The 23,602-nt window shown below is 44.4% G+C and overlaps 1 protein-coding gene across 1 annotated transcript in view; it reads right to left on the reverse strand.

Annotated features, from left to right (window-relative positions):
• The window catches only part of eps8l2 (EPS8 signaling adaptor L2), a 110,264-nt gene extending 92,406 nt beyond the window's left edge, over nt 1–17,858 (reverse strand). Inside the window, exon 1 of the mRNA XM_064990327.1 lies at nt 17,711–17,858. The gene's annotated coding sequence lies outside the window, so the exon portion shown is untranslated. The remainder of the gene's footprint in view (nt 1–17,710) is intronic.
• Nucleotides 17,859–23,602: the final 5,744 nt, after the last annotated feature.

Consider the following 23,602-nt stretch of genomic DNA (forward strand, 5'->3'; position numbering starts at 1 on the left):
CCCATCCTCTCCTTCCTGGACCCTTCCCTTCAGACTGAACATATTAATATAGAACCCATCCTCTCCTTCCCCTCAGACTGAACATATTAATATAGAACCCATCCTCTCCTTCCCCTCAGACTGAACATATTAATATAGAACCCATCCTCTCCTTCCTGGACCCTTCCCCTCAGACTGAACATATTAATGTAGAACCCATCCTCTCCTTCCTGGACCCTTCCCTCAGACTGAACATATTAATGTAGAACCCATCCTCTCCTTCCTGGACCCCTCAGACTGAACATATTAATGTAGAACCCATCCTCTCCTTCCCCTCAGACTGAACATATTAATGTAGAACCCATCCTCTCCTTCCCTTCAGACTGAACATATTAATGTAGAACATATTAATATAGAACCCATCCTCTCCTTCCTGGACCCTTCCCTCAGACTGAACATATTAATGTAGAACCCATCCTCTCCTTCCCCCTTCAGACTGAACATATTAATATAGAACCCATCCTCTCCTTCCTGGACCCTTCCCCTCAGACTGAACATATTAATGTAGAACCCATCCTCTCCTTCCTGGACCCTTCCCCTCAGACTGAACATATTAATGTAGAACCCATCCTCTCCTTCCTGGACCCTTCCCCTCAGACTGAACATATTAATGTAGAACCCATCCTCTCCTTCCCCTCAGACTGAACATATTAATATAGAACCCATCCTCTCCTTCTCCTTCCCCTCAGACTGAACATATTAATGTAGAACCCATCCTCTCCTTCCCTTCAGACTGAACATATTAATATAGAACCCATCCTCTCCTTCCCCCTTCCCCTCAGACTGAACATATTAATGTAGAACCCATCCTCTCCTTCCCCTCAGACTGAACATATTAATGTAGAACCCATCCTCTCCTTCCCCTCAGACTGAACATATTAATATAGAACCCATCCTCTCCTTCCCCTCAGACTGAACATATTAATGTAGAACCCATCCTCTCCTTCCCCTCAGACTGAACATATTAATGTAGAACCCATCCTCTCCTTCCTGGACCCTTCCCCTCAGACTGAACATATTAATATTAGAACCCATCCTCTCCTTCCCCTCAGACTGAACATATTAATATAGAACCCATCCTCTCCTTCCCTTCAGACTGAACATATTAATGTAGAACCCATCCTCTCCTTCCCTTCAGACTGAACATATTAATGTAGAACCCATCCTCTCCTTCCCCTTCCCCTCAGACTGAACATATTAATATAGAACCCATCCTCTCCTTCCCATATTAATATAGAACTTCAGACTGAACATATTAATGTAGAACCCATCCTCTCCTTCCCCTCAGACTGAACATATTAATGTAGAACCCATCCTCTCCTTCCCTTCAGACTGAACATATTAATGTAGAACCCATCCTCTCCTTCCTGGAGATATTAATGGACCCTTCCCCTCAGACTGAACATATTAATATAGAACCCATCCTCCCCTTCCTGGACCCTTCCCCTCAGACTCTCCTTCCCCTGGACCTTCCCTTCAGACTGAACATATTAATATAGAACCCATCCTCTCCTTCCCCTCAGACTGAACATATTAATATAGAACCCATCCTCTCCTTCCCCTCAGACTGAACATATTAATGTAGAACCCATCCTCTCCTTCCCTTCCCCTCAGACTGAACATATTAATGTAGAACCCATCCTCTCCTTCCTGGACCCTTCCCCTCAGACTGAACATATTAATATAGAACCCATCCTCTCCTTCCCCTCAGACTGAACATATTAATGTAGAACCCATCCTCTCCTTCCCCTCAGACTGAACATATTAATGTAGAACCCATCCTCTCCTTCCTGGACCCTTCCCCTCAGACTGAACATATTAATGTAGAACCCATCCTCTCCTTCCCCTTCAGACTGAACATATTAATGTAGAACCCATCCTCTCCTTCCTGGACCCTTCCCTCAGACTGAACATATTAATGTAGAACCCATCCTCTCCTTCCTGGACCCTTCCCCTCAGACTGAACATATTAATATAGAACCCATCCTCTCCTTCCCCTCAGACTGAACATATTAATGTAGAACCCATCCTCTCCTTCCCCTCAGACTGAACATATTAATGTAGAACCCATCCTCTCCTTCCCCTCAGACTGAACATATTAATGTAGAACCCATCCTGTCCTTCCCCTCAGACTGAACATATTAATGTAGAACCCATCCTCTCCTTCCCCTCAGACTGAACATATTAATATAGAACCCATCCTCTCCTTCCTGGACCCTTCCCCTCAGACTGAACATATTAATATAGAACCCATCCTCTCCTTCCTGGACCCTTCCCCTCAGACTGAACATATTAATGTAGAACCCATCCTCTCCTTCCCCTTCCCCTCAGACTGAACATATTAATATAGAACCCATCCTCTCCTTCCCCTCAGACTGAACATATTAATATAGAACCCATCCTCTCCTTCCTGGACCCTTCCCCTCAGACTGAACATATTAATATAGAACCCATCCTCTCCTTCCTGGACCCTTCCCCTCAGACTGAACATATTAATATAGAACCCATCCTCTCCTTCCTGGACCCTTCCCCTCAGACTGAACATATTAATATAGAACCCATCCTCTCCTTCCCCTCAGACTGAACATATTAATATAGAACCCATCCTCTCCTTCCTGGACCCTTCCCCTCAGACTGAACATATTAATATAGAACCCATCCTCTCCTTCCTGGACCCTTCCCCTCAGACTGAACATATTAATGTAGAACCCATCCTCTCCTTCCTGGACTCTTCCCTCAGACTGAACATATTAATGTAGAACCCATCCTCTCCTTCCCCTCAGACTGAACATATTAATGTAGAACCCATCCTCTCCTTCCCCTCAGACTGAACATATTAATGTAGAACCCATCCTCTCCTTCCCCTCAGACTGAACATATTAATGTAGAACCCATCCTCTCCTTCCTGGACCCTTCCCTCAGACTGAACATATTAATGTAGAACCCATCCTCTCCTTCCTGGACCCTTCCCCTCAGACTGAACATATTAATATAGAACCCATCCTCTCCTTCCTGGACCCTTCCCCTCAGACTGAACATATTAATATAGAACCCATCCTCTCCTTCCCTTCAGACTGAACATATTAATGTAGAACCCATCCTCTCCTTCCTGGACCCTTCCCCTCAGACTGAACATATTAATGTAGAACCCATCCTCTCCTTCCTGGACCCTTCCCCAGACTGAACATATTAATGTAGAACCCATCCTCTCCTTCCTGGACCCTTCCCCTCAGACTGAACATATTAATGTAGAACCCATCCTCTCCTTCCCCTCAGACTGAACATATTAATGTAGAACCCATCCTCTCCTTCCCCCTTCAGACTGAACATATTAATGTAGAACCCATCCTCTCCTTCCTGGACCCTTCCCCTCAGACTGAACATATTAATATAGAACCCATCCTCTCCTTCCCCTCAGACTGAACATATTAATATAGAACCCATCCTCTCCTTCCTGGACCCTTCCCCTCAGACTGAACATATTAATGTAGAACCCATCCTCTCCTTCCTGGACTCTTCCCCTCAGACTGAACATATTAATGTAGAACCCATCCTGTCCTTCCCCTCAGACTGAACATATTAATGTAGAACCCATCCTCTCCTTCCCCTCAGACTGAACATATTAATGTAGAACCCATCCTCTCCTTCCCCTCAGACTGAACATATTAATGTAGAACCCATCCTCTCCTTCCTGGACCCTTCCCTTCAGACTGAACATATTAATGTAGAACCCATCCTCTCCTTCCTGGACCCTTCCCCTCAGACTGAACATATTAATGTAGAACCCATCCTCTCCTTCCTGGACCCTTCCCCTCAGACTGAACATATTAATATAGAACCCATCCTCTCCTTCCCCTCAGACTGAACATATTAATGTAGAACCCATCCTCTCCTTCCTGGACCCTTCCCCTCAGACTGAACATATTAATATAGAACCCATCCTCTCCTTCCCCTCAGACTGAACATATTAATATAGAACCCATCCTCTCCTTCCTGGACCCTTCCCTCAGACTGAACATATTAATGTAGAACCCATCCTCTCCCTTCCCCTCAGACTGAACATATTAATATAGAACCCATCCTCTCCTTCCTGGACCCTTCCCCTCAGACTGAACATATTAATATAGAACCCATCCTCTCCTTCCTGGACCCTTCCCCTCAGACTGAACATATTAATGTAGAACCCATCCTCTCCTTCCCCCTTCCCCTCAGACTGAACATATTAATATAGAACCCATCCTCTCCTTCCTGGACCCTTCCCCTCAGACTGAACATATTAATATAGAACCCATCCTCTCCTTCCCCTCAGACTGAACATATTAATATAGAACCCATCCTCTCCTTCATGGACCCTTCCCCTCAGACTGAACATATTAATGTAGAACCCATCCTCTCCTTCCCCTCAGACTGAACATATTAATGTAGAACCCATCCTCTCCTTCCTGGACCCTTCCCCTCAGACTGAACATATTAATGTAGAACCCATCCTCTCCTTCCCCCTTCCCTGAACATATTAATGTAGAACCCATCCTCTCCTTCCCCTCAGACTGAACATATTAATGTAGAACCCATCCTCTCCTTCCCTTCAGACTGAACATATTAATGTAGAACCCATCCTCTCCTTCCTGGACCCTTCCCTCAGACTGAACATATTAATATAGAACCCATCCTCTCCTTCCCTTCAGACTGAACATATTAATATAGAACCCATCCTCTCCTTCCCCTCAGACTGAACATATTAATATAGAACCCATCCTCTCCTTCCCCTCAGACTGAACATATTAATGTAGAACCCATCCTCTCCTTCCCTTCAGACTGAACATATTAATATAGAACCCATCCTCTCCTTCCTGGACCCTTCCCCTCAGACTGAACATATTAATATAGAACCCATCCTCTCCTTCCCCTCAGACTGAACATATTAATGTAGAACCCATCCTCTCCTTCCCCTCAGACTGAACATATTAATGTAGAACCCATCCTCTCCTTCCTGGACCCTTCCCCTCAGACTGAACATATTAATGTAGAACCCATCCTCTCCTTCCCCTCAGACTGAACATATTAATGTAGAACCCATCCTCTCCTTCCTGGACCCTTCCCTTCAGACTGAACATATTAATGTAGAACCCATCCTCTCCTTCCTGGACCCTTCCCCTCAGACTGAACATATTAATATAGAACCCATCCTCTCCTTCCCTTCAGACTGAACATATTAATGTAGAACCCATCCTCTCCTTCCTGGACCCTTCCCCTCAGACTGAACATATTAATATAGAACCCATCCTCTCCTTCCCCTCAGACTGAACATATTAATGTAGAACCCATCCTCTCCTTCCCCTCAGACTGAACATATTAATGTAGAACCCATCCTCTCCTTCCCTTCAGACTGAACATATTAATGTAGAACCCATCCTCTCCTTCCCCTCAGACTGAACATATTAATGTAGAACCCATCCTCTCCTTCCCCTCAGACTGAACATATTAATGTAGAACCCATCCTCTCCTTCCTGGACCCTTCCCCTCAGACTGAACATATTAATGTAGAACCCATCCTCTCCTTCCTGGACCCTTCCCCTCAGACTGAACATATTAATGTAGAACCCATCCTCTCCTTCCTGGACCCTTCCCCTCAGACTGAACATATTAATGTAGAACCCATCCTCTCCTTCCCTTCAGACTGAACATATTAATGTAGAACCCATCCTCTCCTTCCCCTCAGACTGAACATATTAATGTAGAACCCATCCTCTCCTTCCCCTCAGACTGAACATATTAATGTAGAACCCATCCTCTCCTTCCTGGACCCTTCCCTCAGACTGAACATATTAATGTAGAACCCATCCTCTCCTTCCTGGACCCTTCCCCTCAGACTGAACATATTAATGTAGAACCCATCCTCTCCTTCCTGGACCCTTCCCCTCAGACTGAACATATTAATATAGAACCCATCCTCTCCTTCCCCTCAGACTGAACATATTAATGTAGAACCCATCCTCTCCTTCCTGGACCCTTCCCCTCAGACTGAACATATTAATGTAGAACCCATCCTCTCCTTCCTGGACCCTTCCCCTCAGACTGAACATATTAATGTAGAACCCATCCTCTCCTTCCTGGACCCTTCCCCTCAGACTGAACATATTAATGTAGAACCCATCCTCTCCTTCCCCTCAGACTGAACATATTAATGTAGAACCCATCCTCTCCTTCCCCTCAGACTGAACATATTAATGTAGAACCCATCCTCTCCTTCCTGGACCCTTCCCCTCAGACTGAACATATTAATATAGAACCCATCCTCTCCTTCCCCTCAGACTGAACATATTAATGTAGAACCCATCCTCTCCTTCCCCTCAGACTGAACATATTAATGTAGAACCCATCCTCTCCTTCCCCTCAGACTGAACATATTAATATAGAACCCATCCTCTCCTTCCTGGACCCTTCCCCTCAGACTGAACATATTAATGTAGAACCCATCCTCTCCTTCCCCTCAGACTGAACATATTAATATAGAACCCATCCTCTCCTTCCCCCTTCCCCTCAGACTGAACATATTAATATAGAACCCATCCTCTCCTTCCTGGACCCTTCCCCTCAGACTGAACATATTAATGTAGAACCCATCCTCTCCTTCCTGGACCCTTCCCCTCAGACTGAACATATTAATGTAGAACCCATCCTCTCCTTCCCCTCAGACTGAACATATTAATGTAGAACCCATCCTCTCCTTCCCCTCAGACTGAACATATTAATGTAGAACCCATCCTCTCCTTCCCCTCCCCTTCAGACTGAACATATTAATGTAGAACCCATCCTCTCCTTCCCCCTTCAGACTGAACATATTAATGTAGAACCCATCCTCTCCTTCCTGGACCTTCCCCTCAGACTGAACATATTAATATAGAACCCATCCTCTCCTTCCTGGACCCTTCCCCTCAGACTGAACATATTAATATAGAACCCATCCTCTCCTTCCCCTCAGACTGAACATATTAATGTAGAACCCATCCTCTCCTTCCTGGACCCTTCCCCTCAGACTGAACATATTAATATAGAACCCATCCTCTCCTTCCCCTCAGACTGAACATATTAATGTAGAACCCATCCTCTCCTTCCCCCTTCCCCTCAGACTGAACATATTAATGTAGAACCCATCCTCTCCTTCCCCTCAGACTGAACATATTAATGTAGAACCCATCCTCTCCTTCCTGGACCCTTCCCCTCAGACTGAACATATTAATGTAGAACCCATCCTCTCCTTCCTGGACCCTTCCCCTCAGACTGAACATATTAATGTAGAACCCATCCTCTCCTTCCTGAACATATTAATGACCCTTCCCTTCTCAGACTGAACATATTAATATAGAACCCATCCTCTCCTTCCCCTCAGACTGAACATATTAATGTAGAACCCATCCTCTCCTTGGACCCTTCCTCAGACTGAACATATTAATGTAGAACCCATCCTCTCCTTCCCCTCAGACTGAACATATTAATGTAGAACCCATCCTCTCCTTCCCCTCAGACTGAACATATTAATATAGAACCCATCCTCTCCTTCCTGGACCCTTCCCCTCAGACTGAACATATTAATGTAGAACCCATCCTCTCCTTCCCCCTTCAGACTGAACATATTAATGTAGAACCCATCCTCTTCCTGACCTTCCCCTCAGACTGAACATATTAATATAGAACCCATCCTCTCCTTCCTGGACCCTTCCCCTCAGACTGAACATATTAATGTAGAACCCATCCTCTCCTTCCTGGACCCTTCCCCTCAGACTGAACATATTAATATAGAACCCATCCTCTCCTTCCTGGACCCTTCCCCTCAGACTGAACATATTAATGTAGAACCCATCCTCTCCTTCCTGGACCCTTCCCCTCAGACTGAACATATTAATATAGAACCCATCCTTCCTGGACCTTCCCCTCAGACTGAACATATTAATGTAGAACCCATCCTCTCCTTCCCCTCAGACTGAACATATTAATGTAGAACCCATCCTCTCCTTCCTGGACCCTTCCCCTCAGACTGAACATATTAATGTAGAACCCATCCTCCCCTTCCCCTCAGACTGAACATATTAATGTAGAACCCATCCTCTCCTTCCTTCCCCTCAGACTGAACATATTAATGTAGAACCCATCCTCTCCTTCCCCCCTCAGACTGAACATATTAATGTAGAACCCATCCTCCCCTTCCCCTCAGACTGAACATATTAATATAGAACCCATCCTCTCCTTCCTGGACCCTTCCCCTCAGACTGAACAGATGAACATAGTTCCAGAGAGCCACAGGCCTAATGAAACATTCTCTCATGGCAACCTCAAAGAGCTGCACCCATCTCTCTCCCCATCTCTCTTGCTCTGGAAGGTTCCCCGGTGGGAAGCACCTCCTCTTGGAGTATGAATGAGGCTGTTTGAGAAGGTTTGGATCGTAAGCAACCTGCCCTACGCATAGTTTGAAGTACAATAGACCAACAAAGCTACTGTAGTAGGTCAAAACTGAGTGCTGGAAAACCTTGGTGGAGCATGTGTAACAGTATAATTTTAAACCGTCCCCTCGCCCATACCCGGGCGCGAACCAGGGACCCTCTGCACACATCAACAACTGACACCCACGAAGCATCGTTACCCATCACTCCACAAAAGCCCCTCAGAGCAAGGGGAACTACTACTTCAAGGTCTCAGAGCAAGTGACGTCACCGATTGAAACGCTATTTAGCGCACACCGCTAACTAAGCTAGCCGTTTCACATCCGTTACACATGGATGGACTGGGAATTCTGGTGCTCACGTGAATTTCCTTTATTTTTCCTTTATTTTTCATCTTCAGACCAATGCCTTCTTCTCACTTAAAACACTGTTCTGTTTTTAATAAACCTTGTTTCGGTTGTGAAATAATACAAGTAGTGTTTGGCTGTACTATTTTATGTGTATTTTATGTATTTTGACCAGAGACATTTCTATTTTTATTTTGTTTTATCCCAGTGATTATTTCCTAATAAAAGAAAACGTATTATATTCCAATTTTAACATTGGGTTTTGTTTTTCTGCTCCTTATTCGGTAGCTCCTATAAAGAGCATCGTCTCCGTGTCCCTGTGACAAGAGACGTCTCTAAACTTCATATTTTTAACATTCATTTCCGGTTCCAAGCCTCATCATTGAACAGGTACCGAGGCTAAGGGTGTTGTCAAGGCAACGACACTAAACATAAGACGACGTGAACAAACACCACAACAATAGATGAGGTGTGGAGTTTCAGAAGGCTTGTTGGAGGGTGTGTGGTGTTGTGGTATGCACCAGAAACAATACAGTACTGTCATTAGATAATCCGATGAGACAGTTCTGAATCAACCTCAAATGACACAGAAACCAACCAGAAACCAACCTAACTCACATTGCTAGCATTCAAGATGGCTGGTTCACTATATTGAGCCAACTCATATTGCTAACATTCAAGATGGCTGAATTCACTATATTGAGCCAACTCATATTGCTAACATTCAAGATGGCTGGTTCACTATATTGAGCCAACTCATATTGCTAACATTCAAGATGGCTGGTTCACTATATTGAGCCAACTCATATTGCTAACATTCAAGATGGCTGGTTCACTATATTGGGCCAACTCATATTGCTAACATTCCAGATGGCTGGTTCACTATATTGAGCCAACTCATATTGCTAACATTCAAGATGGCTGGTTCACTATATTGAGCCAACTCATATTGCTAACATTCAAGATGGCTGAATCATTATATTGGGCCAACTCATATTGCTAACATTCAAGATGGCTGGTTCATTATATTGAGCCAACTCATATTGCTAACATTCAAGATGGCTGAATCATTATATTGAGCCAACTCATATTGCTAACATTCAAGATGGCTGGTTCACTATATTGGGCCAACTCATATTGCTAACATTCAAGATGGCTGGTTCACTATATTGGGCCAACTCATATTGCTAACATTCCAGATGGCTGAATCACTATATTGGGCCAACTCATATTGCTAACATTCAAGATGGCTGGTTCACTATATTGGGCCAACTCATATTGCTAACATTCCAGATGGCTGGTTCACTATATTGGGCCAACTCATATTGCTAACATTCCAGATGGCTGGTTCACTATATTGGGCCAACTCATATTGCTAACATTCCAGATGGCTGGTTCACTATATTGAGCCAACTCATATTGCTAACATTCCAGATGGCTGGTTCACTATATTGGGCCAACTCATATTGCTAACATTCCAGATGGCTGGTTCACTATATTGAGCCAACTCATATTGCTAACATTCCAGATGGCTGGTTCACTATATTGAGCCAACTCATATTGCTAACATTCAAGATGGCTGGTTCATTATATTTGAGCCAACTCATATTGCTAACATTCAAGATGGCTGGTTCACTATATTGAGCCAACTCATATTGCTAACATTCAAGATGGCTGGTTCACTATATTGTGCCAACTCATATTGCTAACATTCCAGATGGCTGAATCATTATATTGAGCCAACTCATATTGCTAACATTCCAGATGGCTGAATCACTATATTGGGCCAACTCATATTGCTAACATTCAAGATGGCTGGTTCACTATATTGAGCCAACTCATATTGCTAACATTTTGAAGATGGCTGGTTCACTATATTGAGCCAACTCATATTGCTAACATTCAAGATGGCTGGTTCATCCCATTTGTCTCCATGTAAATGGCTGGTTCACAGCCACATTGCTAACATTCAGATGGCTGGTTCACTATATTGAACAACTCATAATGCTAACATTCAAGATGGCTGGTTCACTATAAACACAACTCTATTCTAACATTCAAGATGGCTGGTTCACTATATTGGCGCCAACTCATATTGACATTCAAGATGGCTGATCATAGGTATTGGGCCAACATATTAACTTCCACCTCATAGTGGTTAGAGTTCAAGGTGGCAGGTAGCCTAGTGGTTACAGTGTAGATGGCTGGTTCACTAGCCAGTGGTTAGATTGTATTCAAGATGGCTGGTAGCCTATTGGTTAGATTGCTAACATTCAAGATGCCTAGTGGTTATAGTGTAGAGGTGGCAGGTTCCAGATGGCTGAATCATTATTTGGTTAACTCATTTGTAGATGGTGGTTCACTAGCCTAGTGGTTAGAGTGTTCAGAGGTGGCAGGGTAGCCTAGTGGTTAGACCAACTCAGAGGTGGCATTAGCCAGATGGTTGAATCATTATATTGGGCCAACTAGCCATTCAAGATGGCTGGTTCACTAGAGTGTAGCCAACTCATGTTCAAGATTGGAGTGTAGAGTTGATTAGGTATTGCCAACTGGTTATTGCTAGTTAGATGGCTGGCAGGTAGCCAAGTGGTTAGAGTTAGAGGCTGAATCATTATAGCCAACTCAGTGGTTAACAGTTCCAGATGGCTGGTAGCCAATGGTTAGAGTGTAGAGGTGGCTAGCCAAGTGGTTAGAGTAGGGGCGACAGGGCTAACAGCCTAGTGGTTAGAGTGTAGAGGTGGCAGGTAGCCAAGTGGTTAGAGATTCAAGATGGGGTGACAGGTAGCCTAGTGGTTAGATTCAGATGGTGGCTAGGTTGAGCCAAGTGGTTAGAGATTAAGATGGCTGGTTCCTATAGTGGTTAGAGATATTGCTAACATTCAAGATGGCCTAGTGGTTAGAGTGTAGAGGTGGCAAGCCTAGTGGTTAGAGTGTCAAGGTGGCAGGTTCACTAGTGGTTAGAGTGTAGAGGTGCAGGTAGCCTAGTGGTTTCGAGTGTATAGGAGGCAGGTAGCCTAGTGGTTAGGACATTGGGCCGGGTGGCAGAGTTTATCTGATTACAATATTAACAAACAACTGATTCAAATATCATAAGCAATCTGTTGTAATAGTGTGTGTGTGTGTGTGTGTGGTGTAGCCTTCAACCTGTTTGTATAACGTATGGACAGTAGGTGTGTGTCAGTTATGAAAGTAACCTTCAAGAAGGCCAGGCACTATGGGGTCAAGGCATAGCATAACATTCAAGATGGTGTCAAGGTTCAGTTATAGAAAGTATGTTTGCATGGGGTCAAGGCCTTAGCATGGTCAAGGCCAACTTAGCATGGCCGTCAAGGCCCTTAGCATGGTGTAAAGGCCCTTATTCGTTATGGTGTCAAGGCCCTTAGCATGGGGTCAAGGAGCATGGGGTCAAGGCCAGGCTAGTGTAAAAACCCTTAGCATGGTGTCAAGGCCCTTTGCATGTAAACTCACAGGCCATTCTTAGCATGGGGTCAAGGCCAGGCTAGTGTAAAACACTTAGCATGAAGGTATTACACCCTTAGCATGGGTCAAGGCCCTTAGCATGGGGTCAAGGCCCTTAGCATGGTTTGGTCAAGGCCCTTAGCATGGTGTCAGGCCCTCTAGCATGGGGCAAGGCCCTAGCCATGGTCAAGGTTAGCATGGGGTCAAGGCCCTTAGTGGTTAGAGTGTAGCATGGTGTCAAGGCCCTAGCATGGTTAGAGTCAAGGCCCTTAGCATGGGAGTCAAGGCCCTAGTGGTGTCAAGGCCCTTAGCATGGTGTCAAGGCCCTTAGCATGGTTCAAGGCCCTTAGCATGGTGTCAAGGCCCTAGCCTGGGGTCAAGGCCAGGCTGGTGTAAAAAGGCCCTAGCATGGGGTCAAGGCCCTTAGCATGGTGGTTAGAAGGCCCTTAGATGGTGTCAAGGCCCTTAGCATGGTGTCAAGGCCTTAGCAGGTCAAGGCCAGGCTAGTGGTTAAAGTTAGCATGGGGTCAAGGCCCTGGTAGCATGGGGTCAAGGCCAGGCTGGTGGAAACTACTGATGTGGCAAATTTGGCTTTGATTGATTTGATTGATGGCTGGTAAATTGATTGATCATTGATTCAGGGCAAATTGTCCTGAATGTCTTATGCTAGCTGGTAGCCTAGTGGTTAGAGTGTATAGTAGCTAGACTGTATAGTAGCTAGACTGTATAGTAGTTTAGGTTACATTTCTTAGGTCAATAACTGTTTTTTAATGTGTAATGAAATGTTTAATTCCTAATATGTGTAATAACGCCTTGGTTAAAATAAAGTGATTGAACTGTGTCCCTTCACTTGGACTTCCTCTGTGTGACCTACAAAGTGACCAGTACAAAAGTGTTTGCACCTTGCAAAGTAACCTACAAAGTAACCTACCGAACTTAGCATGGGTGTCACGACTAACTGTCAAAACCCGAAGACAAAAATGAACAACAATGTCACAAATGTTGTCATAGTATATATGCATGTTTCAAGGCCCTTAAGCATGGGGTCAAGGCCACACACACATGGGGTCACAGGCACTTAGACCTGGTCAAGGCCAATAACAATAATCTGGACTCAGGTGATAATGTCATAAGCCTGGCCGTACAACCTAGCACAGACTTGCTCCTACCTATCTCTCTGATTTGGTCCTGGCCCTTACCATGGGACTTCAAGACTCCTTAGCATGGGGTCAAGATTTGGTCCTGCCGTAAACTACCTGATGTCACGGACTTGCTTTGATTGATTTGATTGATGGTCCTTGATTGATCATTGATTCACGGAAATTGTCCTACCTATCTTATCTGATTTGGTAGCTGCCTGTACATACCTACTAGACTGTATAGTACCTATCTCTAGATTTGGTCCATTTCTTACAATAACTAACGGACTTGCTTAATTCCTATCTCTCTAATTTGGTCCTGGTTAAAATAAACGGACTTGATCCACCTATCTATGATTTGGTCCTGCCCTACAAACATACCTACACGGACTTGCTCCTACCTATCTCTCTGATTTGGTCCTGTGACCGACATACCTACACGGACTTGCTCCTACCTATGACTCTGATTTGGTCCTGACAAAGTGACATACAAAGTGACCGACTTGTAACCTACCTATCTAACCTGATTTGGTCCTACAAAGTAACCTACACGGACTTGCTCCTACCTATCTCTCTGATTTGGTCCTACAAAGTAACCTACATACCTACACGGACTTGCTCCTACCTATCTCTCTGATTTGGTCCTGCCGTAGACAAACCTACAACAATGACTGTGTCCTAGTATATCTGTCTGATTTGGTCCTGGAAGTACATACCTACACATCACTTGCTCCTACCTATCTCTCTGATTTGGTCCAGCCGTACATACCTACACATTTAGACTTGCTCCTACCTATCTCTCTGATTTGGTCCTGCCGTACATACCTACACAGACTTGCTCCTACCTATCTCTCTGATTTGGTCCTGCCGTACATACCTACACAGACTTGCTCCTACCTATCTCTCTGATTTGGTCCTGCCGTACATACCTACACGGACTTGCTCCTACCTATCTCTCTGATTTGGTCCTGCCGTAAATACCTACACGGACTTGCTCCTACCTATCTCTCTGATTTGGTCCTGCCGTACATACCTACACGGACTTGCTCCTACCTATCTCTCTGATTTGGTCCTGCCGTACATACCTACACAGACTTGCTCCTACCTATTTCTCTGATTTGGTCCTGCCGTACATACCTACACGGACTTGCTCCTACCTATCTCTCTGATTTGGTCCTGCCGTACATACCTACACAGACTTGCTCCTACCTATTTCTCTGATTTGGTCCTGCCGTACATACCTACACGGACTTGCTCCTACCTATCTCTCTGATTTGGTCCTGCCGTACATACCTACACGGACTTGCTCCTACCTATCTCTCTGATTTGGTCCTGCCGTACATACCTACACGGACTTGCTCCTACCTATCTCTCTGATTTGGTCCTGCCGTACATACCTACACGGACTTGCTCCTACCTATCTCTCTGATTTGGTCCTGCCGTACATACCTACACGGACTTGCTCCTACCTATCTCTCTGATTTGGTCCTGCCGTACATACCTACACGGACTTGCTCCTACCTATCTCTCTGATTTGGTCCTGCCGTACATACCTACACGGACTTGCTCCTACCTATCTCTCTGATTTGGTCCTGCCGTACATACCTATTTGGTCCTGCCGTAAATACCTACACGGACTTGCTCCTACCTATCTCTCTGATTTGGTCCAGCCGTACATACCTACACGGACTTGCTCCTACCTATCTCTCTGATTTGGTCCTGCCGTACATACCTACACGGACTTGCTCCTACCTATCTCTCTGATTTGGTCCTGCCGTACATACCTACACGGACTTGCTCCTACCTATCTCTCTGATTTGGTCCTGCCGTACATACCTACACGGACTTGCTCCTACCTATCTCTCTGATTTGGTCCTGCCGTACATACCTACACGGACTTGCTCCTACCTATCTCTCTGATTTGGTCCTGCCGTACATACCTACACGGACTTGCTCCTATCTCTCTGATTTGGTCCTGCCGTACATACCTACACGGACTTGCTCCTACCTATCTCTCTGATTTGGTCCTGCCGTACATACCTACACGGACTTGCTCCTACCTATCTCTCTGATTTGGTCCTGCCGTACATACCTACACGGACTTGCTCCTACCTATCTCTCTGATTTGGTCCTGCCGTACATACCTACACGGACTTGCTCCTACCTATCTCTCTGATTTGGTCCTGCCGTACATACCTACACGGACTTGCTCCTACCTATCTCTCTGATTTGGTCCTGACGTACATACCTACACGGACTTGCTCCTACCTATCTCTCTGATTTGGTCCTGCCGTACATACCTACACGTAGGCTACGGTCACAAGACGCAGGCCTCCTAATTGTCCCTAGAATTTCTAAGCAAACAGCTGGAGGCAGGGTTTTCTCCTATAGAGCTCCATTTTTATGGAACGGTCTGCCTACCAATGTCAGAGACGAGACTCGGTCTCAACCTTTAAGTCTTTACTGAAGACTCATCTCTTCAGTGGGTCATATGATTGAGTGTAGTCTGGCCCAGGAGTGGGAAGGTGAACGGAAAGGCTCTGGAGCAACGAACCACCCTTGCTGTCTCTGCCTGGCCGGTTCCCCACTCTTTTACAGGGGCTGAGTCACTGGCTTACTGGTGCTCTTTCATACCGTCCCTGGGAGGGGTGCGTCACCTGAGTGGGTTGATTCACTGATGTGGTCATCCTGTCTGGGTTGGCGCCCCCTTGGGTTGTGCCATGGCGGAGATCTTTGTGGGCTATACCCAGTCTTGTCTCAGGATGGTAAGTTGGTGGTTGAAGGTATCCCTCTAGTGGTGTGGGGGCTGTGCTTTGGCAAAGTGGGTGGGGTTATATCCTTCCTGTTTGGCCCTGTCCGGGGGTGTCCTCGGATGGGGCCATAGTGTCTCCTGACCCCTCCTGTCTCAGCCTCCAGTATTTGTGCTGCAGTAGTTTATGTGTCGGGGGGCTAGGGTCAGTTTGTTATATCTGGAGTACCTCTCCTGTCCTATTCGGTGTCCTGTGTGAATCGAAGTGTGCATTCTCTAATTCTCTCCTTCTCTCTTTCTTTCTCTCTCTCTCAGAGGACCTGAGCCCTAGGACCATGCCCCAGGACTACCTGACATGATGACTCCTTGCTGTCCCCAGTCCACCTTACTGTGCTGCTGCTCCAGTTTCAACTGTTCTGCCTTATTATTATTCGACCATGCTGGTCATTTATGAACATTTGAAAATCTTGGCCATGTTCTGTTATAATCTCCACCCGGTACAGCCAGAAGAGGACTGGCCACCCCACATAGCCTGGTTCCTCTCTAGGTTTCTTCCTAGGTTTTGGCCTTTCTAGGGAGTTTTTCCTAGCCACCGTGCTTCTACACCTGCATTGCTTGCTGTTTGGGGTTTTAGGCTGGGTTTCTGTACAGCACTTTGAGATATCAGCTGATGTACGAAGGGCTATATAAATACATTTGATTTGATAAAGACAACTGTCACTGGGCTCAGGTGATAATGTACTAGACTCAGGTGATAATGTCATAAAGACAACAGTCACTGGGCTCAGGTGATAATGTACTAGACTCAGGTGATAATGTACTAAACACTCAGTGATAATGTCATAAAGACAACAGTCACTGGGCTCAGGTGATAATGTACTAGACTCAGGTGATAATGTCATAAAGACAACTGTCACTGGGCTCAGGTGATAATGTACTAGACTCAGGTGATAATGTACTAGACTCAGGTGATAATGTCATAAAGACAACAGTCACTGGACTCAGGTGATAATGTACTAGACTCAGGTGATAATGTCATAAAGACAACTGTCACTGGGCTCAGGTGATAATGTACTAGACTCAGGTGATAATGTCATAAAGACAACAGTCACTGGTCTCCGGTAATAATGTGGTGTTATATTGAAGTGATATAATAAATAAATATAAGTTAACCCATAATAGCTCCTACATCAACAATCAACCATCCAATGAACTAGCACAGAAGTGTTCATTTTCGACATCAATACCATTTGTATATATTATATTTTCAGGTTAAATCACTAGCCTGAAACAGCCTAAAAACCGAGGCTACTAACATACATATAAATTGTGGAGGAGGGGGGCATTATGAATAAATTCCTTAAATTGGATGTTCATCTCAAGGCTGAAACTAGCCCTACATAGGACGCCTTACGGCTAGGGTCAAATGTATGACGTTATTGTATTCATTCCCGAAACATGCAATAGAGCTACAACTGTGGAAACATGGGGGTAGGTATAGAAATGTCATATGACATAGTCCAACTATAGTTACCTTACCTGCACAACGCTGAACAAGCTCAGTCGCCGCTGTCTCTCTTCTACGGACCGCACACTGTTGACAAAGGTTTTCTCTTCGTTTCAGTCCAAAACACTTTTATTTCACTATAAACAATCAACCAAGTGTCTGTGCAAATGTTCTGAACAGCAGTCAGTCTGTCCGAACTTTGCTCCGCAGCAGGTGGACGACTGGTCCGTAGCTCTAATGGCCAAGGCGACACGTAGCCTCCTATGTTGATACCAGAGCGATCGGAAGTTACGGTACTTTCTGTATTGATATTAAAATAAAGTAGTATGTAATTTCATATATATATATATACGTTGCTCCTGTGGTCGCTGTGGAAATTGGGCAGCGCACACCGAAGACAGTTCGGGAAAGAGTTAGAGAGAGCAGCTGAGTGACAGGTGAGTGTGCGGGAAGGGGAGGAGCACAGCCGTCTTGGGGGCGGGGTATAGCATTCCAGACAGTGATGATCTATTATATTGACCCGACGGTGATGATCTATTATATTGACCAGACAGTGATGATCTATTATATTGACCAGACGGTGATGATCTATTATATTGACCAGACAGTGATGATCTATTATATTGACCAGACAATGATGATCTATTATATTGACCAGACAGTGATGATCTATTATATTGACCAGACAGTGATGATCTATTATATTGTCAGGATAGTCGAGGGACCACTGGAATAATTAACATACATGACCTCAATGATGGAAAATAGGCGGGACCATTCTAGCCAATGAGATTGCAGATATGCGAAAAAAGTCTTATTTTTTCCGTGAAAAGAGTGTTTACCATCTTAAACTTGCCTATAACCAGGAAAATAAACCCAAGATGTAAGGATTTTTGTTTTTTTGGAGGTGAATGAGATTGTCGAATTTGGACAACAAAAAAATATAATTTATAATTTTGCTACGTGAGAACAAAAAAATATAATTTATAATTTTGCTACGTGAGGATTATGTGATCAAATATAAGTTTAGTAGTGATTAGGTTGTATTGAATGCACTGATTGATAGAGTTGGACTCACACATAGCCAGGAAGATGTTTGGGGAGCAAAGTAAACATTTGCCCGTGCTACAGACGGCTATATACACGACTAGTAAAGAAAGGCCTACCAATTTGATGAAGACAAAAAAAAACATTTTCACTATTTTCTGCAATGTAGAATAATAGTGAAGACATCAAAACTATAAAATAACTCATATGGATTCATGTAGTAACCCCAAAAAAGTGTTAAACAAATCAAAATATGTTTTATATTTGAGATTTTTCAAAGTAGCCACCCCTTTGCCTTGATGACAGCTTTGCACAATCTTGGTATTCTCTCAACCAGCTTCCAGAGGTAATCACCTTGGAATGCATTTCAGACACTGACGTTATCTTCCTGTCTGTGTTGGCGCCCCCCCCCCCCCCCTCAGCCTCCAGTATTTATGCTGCAGTAGTTTATGTGTCGGGGGGCTAGGGTCAGTTTGTTATATCTGGAGTACTTCTCCTGTCTTATCCGGTGTCCTGTGTAAATTTAAGTATGCTCTCTCTAATTCTCTCTCTTTCTCGGAGGACCTAAGCCCTAGGACCATGCCTCAGGACTACCTGGCCTGATGACTCCTTGCTGTCCCCAGTCCACCTGGCCGTGCTGCTGCTCCAGTTTCAACTGTTCTGCCTGCGGCTATGGAACCCTGACCTGTTCACCGGACGTGCTACCTGTACCAGACCTGTTGTTTTCAACTCTCTAGAGACAGCAGGAGCGGTAGAGATACTCTCAATGATCGGCTATGAAAAGCCAACTGACATTTACTCCTGAAGTGCTGACTTGCTGCACCCTCTACAACTACTGTGATTATTATTATTTGACCCTGCTGGTCATCTATGAACATTTGAACATCTTGGCCATGTTCTGTTATAATCTCCACCCGACACAGTCAGAAGAGGACTGGCCACCCCACATATCCTGGTTCCTCTCTCGGTTTCTTCCTAGCCACCTGCCTTAATTGCTGTTTGGGGTTTTAGGCTGGGTTTCTGTACAGCACTTTGTGACATCAGCTGATGTAAGAAGGGCTTTATAAATACATTTGATTGATTGATTGTTTCAATTAACAGGTGTGCCTTGTTGACATACATATCAGCCCTCTCATTGGATAGAATGGTCACACCTGATCTCGCCTCCTCCTGCCTGCCTTCCATCTTTGAGGACATGTAATTTCCATTGTTAGAGCGGTCACTCGAATATCTTGTCAATATAATCTGCTAACACCAAGCTATGAAGGTGGTGCTGTTTGATTTGGCAATGATGCTCTGTATTTGGCCAGATCATAACATCAACATTCTTTCTGGGCAACATTTTTTTATGTAAATATGAGTGTGGAAAAGCCATAATGTCAACACAGTGCATGAGGTCCTTGCAAGTTGCATTAAATAGGACACATTTCAAAAAATAAATGTAGACAAAAACACTCCAGTAGCCATGCATTTGTAGTTTGATTTTCTTTCTAATTAATATATTCTTATAACATTTACTGGCTGCAATGTAAAGTCAATATTTCGTCTCCAAGTGTATGAGAGGCGAGAGAGGCGAGAACAGCTTTAAGTAGCTGGCAGAAAGAAAGAGGAGCAACAGTGTGGAACATTGCCCTGGTTTCGATGACACAGACAGGTAACAATGATTGCTTGCTGGTTGTTCAGGTAGGCCCTATCTCTGTGTCCTTTTACAAATTACCTTGTTGAAGACGTATAGATTTCTGTCACAACAGAGCAAAAATTACTAGCCTGAATCCAAACTCGATTGTTCCATTTCACGTCACGGTTTCAGTCTCTAAATGGAAACCAGTTGAGCCTATGTCTGTAATGAAGGGGCTTTATTTCCATAAGGGGGCAATACAAAGAAGCATGACTGAATTAAAAACTGTAAACTATAAATAATATCTTAAGTACCGATCTTTTATAGGTGAGAGGTTGTCCTGCTAGCCCGGGTGCCAGTCGGCTAAATCCTTAATTTGTTTTATAATTTTTGGTTACAGGTACATTATCCATGTCAAATTGTAAGTGAATAAAACCTGTACCCTTAGAAAAGAAAAAACTGTTAAGAAATACAGTCTAATAATAAATAACATCAACAGGAAAATCCCACCTATCACCATAGAATTCAGTATCAACAGGAAAGAAAAACAAAAAAGTGGGCCTCCCAACATAGTTTTAATGTCTTCACTATTATTATACAGTGTAGAAAATAGTAAAACATTAAGAAAAACCCTGGATTGTATCCAAACTTTAGACTGGTACTGTACAGATATTTTACATTGACCTTTTACTTGTATATTTGACATATTTTGTATAAAGCAGAGTCACATAACACTAATACATTACCAAACATCAGCTCTTTAATCCCACCTCTCTCAGCCTCTCTCAGCCCATCCCACCTATCACCATAGACCTCAGCTCTTTAATCCCTCCCCCTCAGCCCATCCCACCTATCACCATAGACCTCAGCTCTTTAATCCCTCCCCCTCAACCCATCCCACCTATCACCATAGACCTCAGCTCTTTAATCCCAACCCATCCCACCTATCACCATAGACCTCAGCTCTTTAATCCCTCCCCTCTCAACCCATCCCACCTATCAATCCATAGACCCTCCCCCTCAACCCATCCCACCTATCACCAGAGACCTCAGCTCTTTAATCCCACCCTCAGACCTCAGCTCTTTAATCCCAACTCTTTAATCCCTCAACCCATCCCACCTATCACCATCCCAGACCTATCCCACCATCACCATAGACCTCAAATCCCACCTCTTTAACCATCCCAATCCCACCTATCACCATAGACCTCAACTCTTTAATCCCATCCCACCTATCCCACCCCTCCCCAACCCATCCCACCTATCACCATAGACCTCAGCTCTTTAATCCCACCCCCATAGACCTCAAATCCCAGCCCATCCCACCTATCACCATAGACCTCAGCTCTTTACCCTCCCCTCATCCCACCTATCACCATAGACCCAGCTCTTTAATCCCATCACCATAGACCTCAGCTCTTTAATCCCACCCCTCAGCCCATCCCACCTATCACCATAGACCTCAGCTCTTTAATCCCTCCCCTCAATCCCACCTATCACCATAGACCTCAGCTCTTTAATCCCACCTCTTTAATCCCATCACCATCCCAGACCTCAGCTCTTTAATCCCACCCCTCAGCCCATCCCACCTATCACCATAGACCCAATCCCACCCATCCCACCTCACCATAGACCTCAGCTCTTTAATCCCACCCTTTAATCCCACCCCCAGCCCATCCCACCTATCACCATAGACCTCAACTCTTTAATCCCACCTATCACCATAGACCTCAGCTCCCTCAGCCCCTTCCCACCTATCACCATAGACCTCAACCTTTAATCCCCTCCCCATAGACCTCAGCTTTAATCCCACCCCTCCCACCTATCACCCATCCCACCTATCACCATAGACCTCAGACCTCTTTTAATCCCAGAGCCCATCCCACCTATCACCAACCTCATAACCCATGGAAAACAGTCCCAGGATCCCAATCACCATAGACCTCAACTGTTTTGTTCTTAATGTAATGAGGACCTCAACTTCACATCCCACCTATCACCATAGACCTCAGCCTTTAATCCCACCCCTCAGGGAATCCCACCCCTCAGACCTCCTTTAATCCCATCCCACCTATCACCATAGACCTCAGATCCCACCCTAGCCCAATAACAGGGCAAACATCACCATAGACCTGAATCCCACCCCCTCATCCCACCTTCACAGACTAATCCCACCTATCACCATAGACCTCAGCTCTTTAATCCCACCCTCAGCCCATCCCACCTATCACCATAGACCTATCTTACAGAAGAAATATGAAAAGTATTTGCATAACGATGGTAGCAATTCAAAGGGAACAGTTTAGAGATAATCAAATTATTAGACCGAAGGTGAGGACACAACAGTTCACCTGACACAAGACTGAATCCCAAAACGCCGTTGATTTGATGTGTATTTGACATGTCATGTACTTTTCACAGCATTTGTCGATAAGGACATGTGAAACTACTCTGGATGCATTCAGTAACATGATCAGATTATTCCTGGGAAATGTGGCGTAGAAACAACATAAGACGGAACAATGACAAAGGTTTGAGTGAGAGGACTAACTTTTCGCATTTGTGTCTCCAAGTGGACACACACCTCTCTAAAGTCTACACAGTTCCTAAGTCATTTCAATGCACCTTTATGACTCAAAGAAGAGTCTTCAGCTATGAGGTCTCAATTCACTCCCTACCTCTCCCCCTAGGCCCTATCCCTCGGGTGTTTGCATAATATAACCAATAAGAGGGAATATCCACTACACAGCAATCGGGGTTAACATTGAAGAGTTAGGGCCAAGGGGAAGGGGTTGGGAGGATTTAGGATCGGCTGAATGATTACAAACGTACCGCTTAGATGGACACTGGAGACCCATCTTTTATATAGGCTGTTGTTTGAATGTCCATTTCAATGTAGCCTATAGATGTGATGTACAGCGCGTTCGGGAAAGTGTACAGACCCCTCAACTTTTTCCACATTTTGTTATTTAACTTTTTTTCTCTCTCATCAATCTACATCTAGAATTACCCAATAATGACAAAGCAAAAAAACACTTTAAAAAAATTTTTTTTTTAGAAATGTTTGGCAATTATATATATATTTTTTAAAGTAAAACATAAATACCTTATTTACATTAGTATTCAGAGCCTTTGCTATGAGACTCAACATTGACCTCTTGTGTATCCTGTTTCCATTGATCATCCCTGAGATGTTTCAACAACTTGATTGGAGTCCAACTGTGATAAATTCAATTGATTGGACATGATTTGGAAACAC

The sequence above is a fragment of the Oncorhynchus masou genome, chromosome 15, assembly GCF_036934945.1.
Source record: "Oncorhynchus masou masou isolate Uvic2021 chromosome 15, UVic_Omas_1.1, whole genome shotgun sequence".
In the NCBI taxonomy this organism is placed as follows: Eukaryota; Metazoa; Chordata; class Actinopteri; order Salmoniformes; family Salmonidae; genus Oncorhynchus; species Oncorhynchus masou.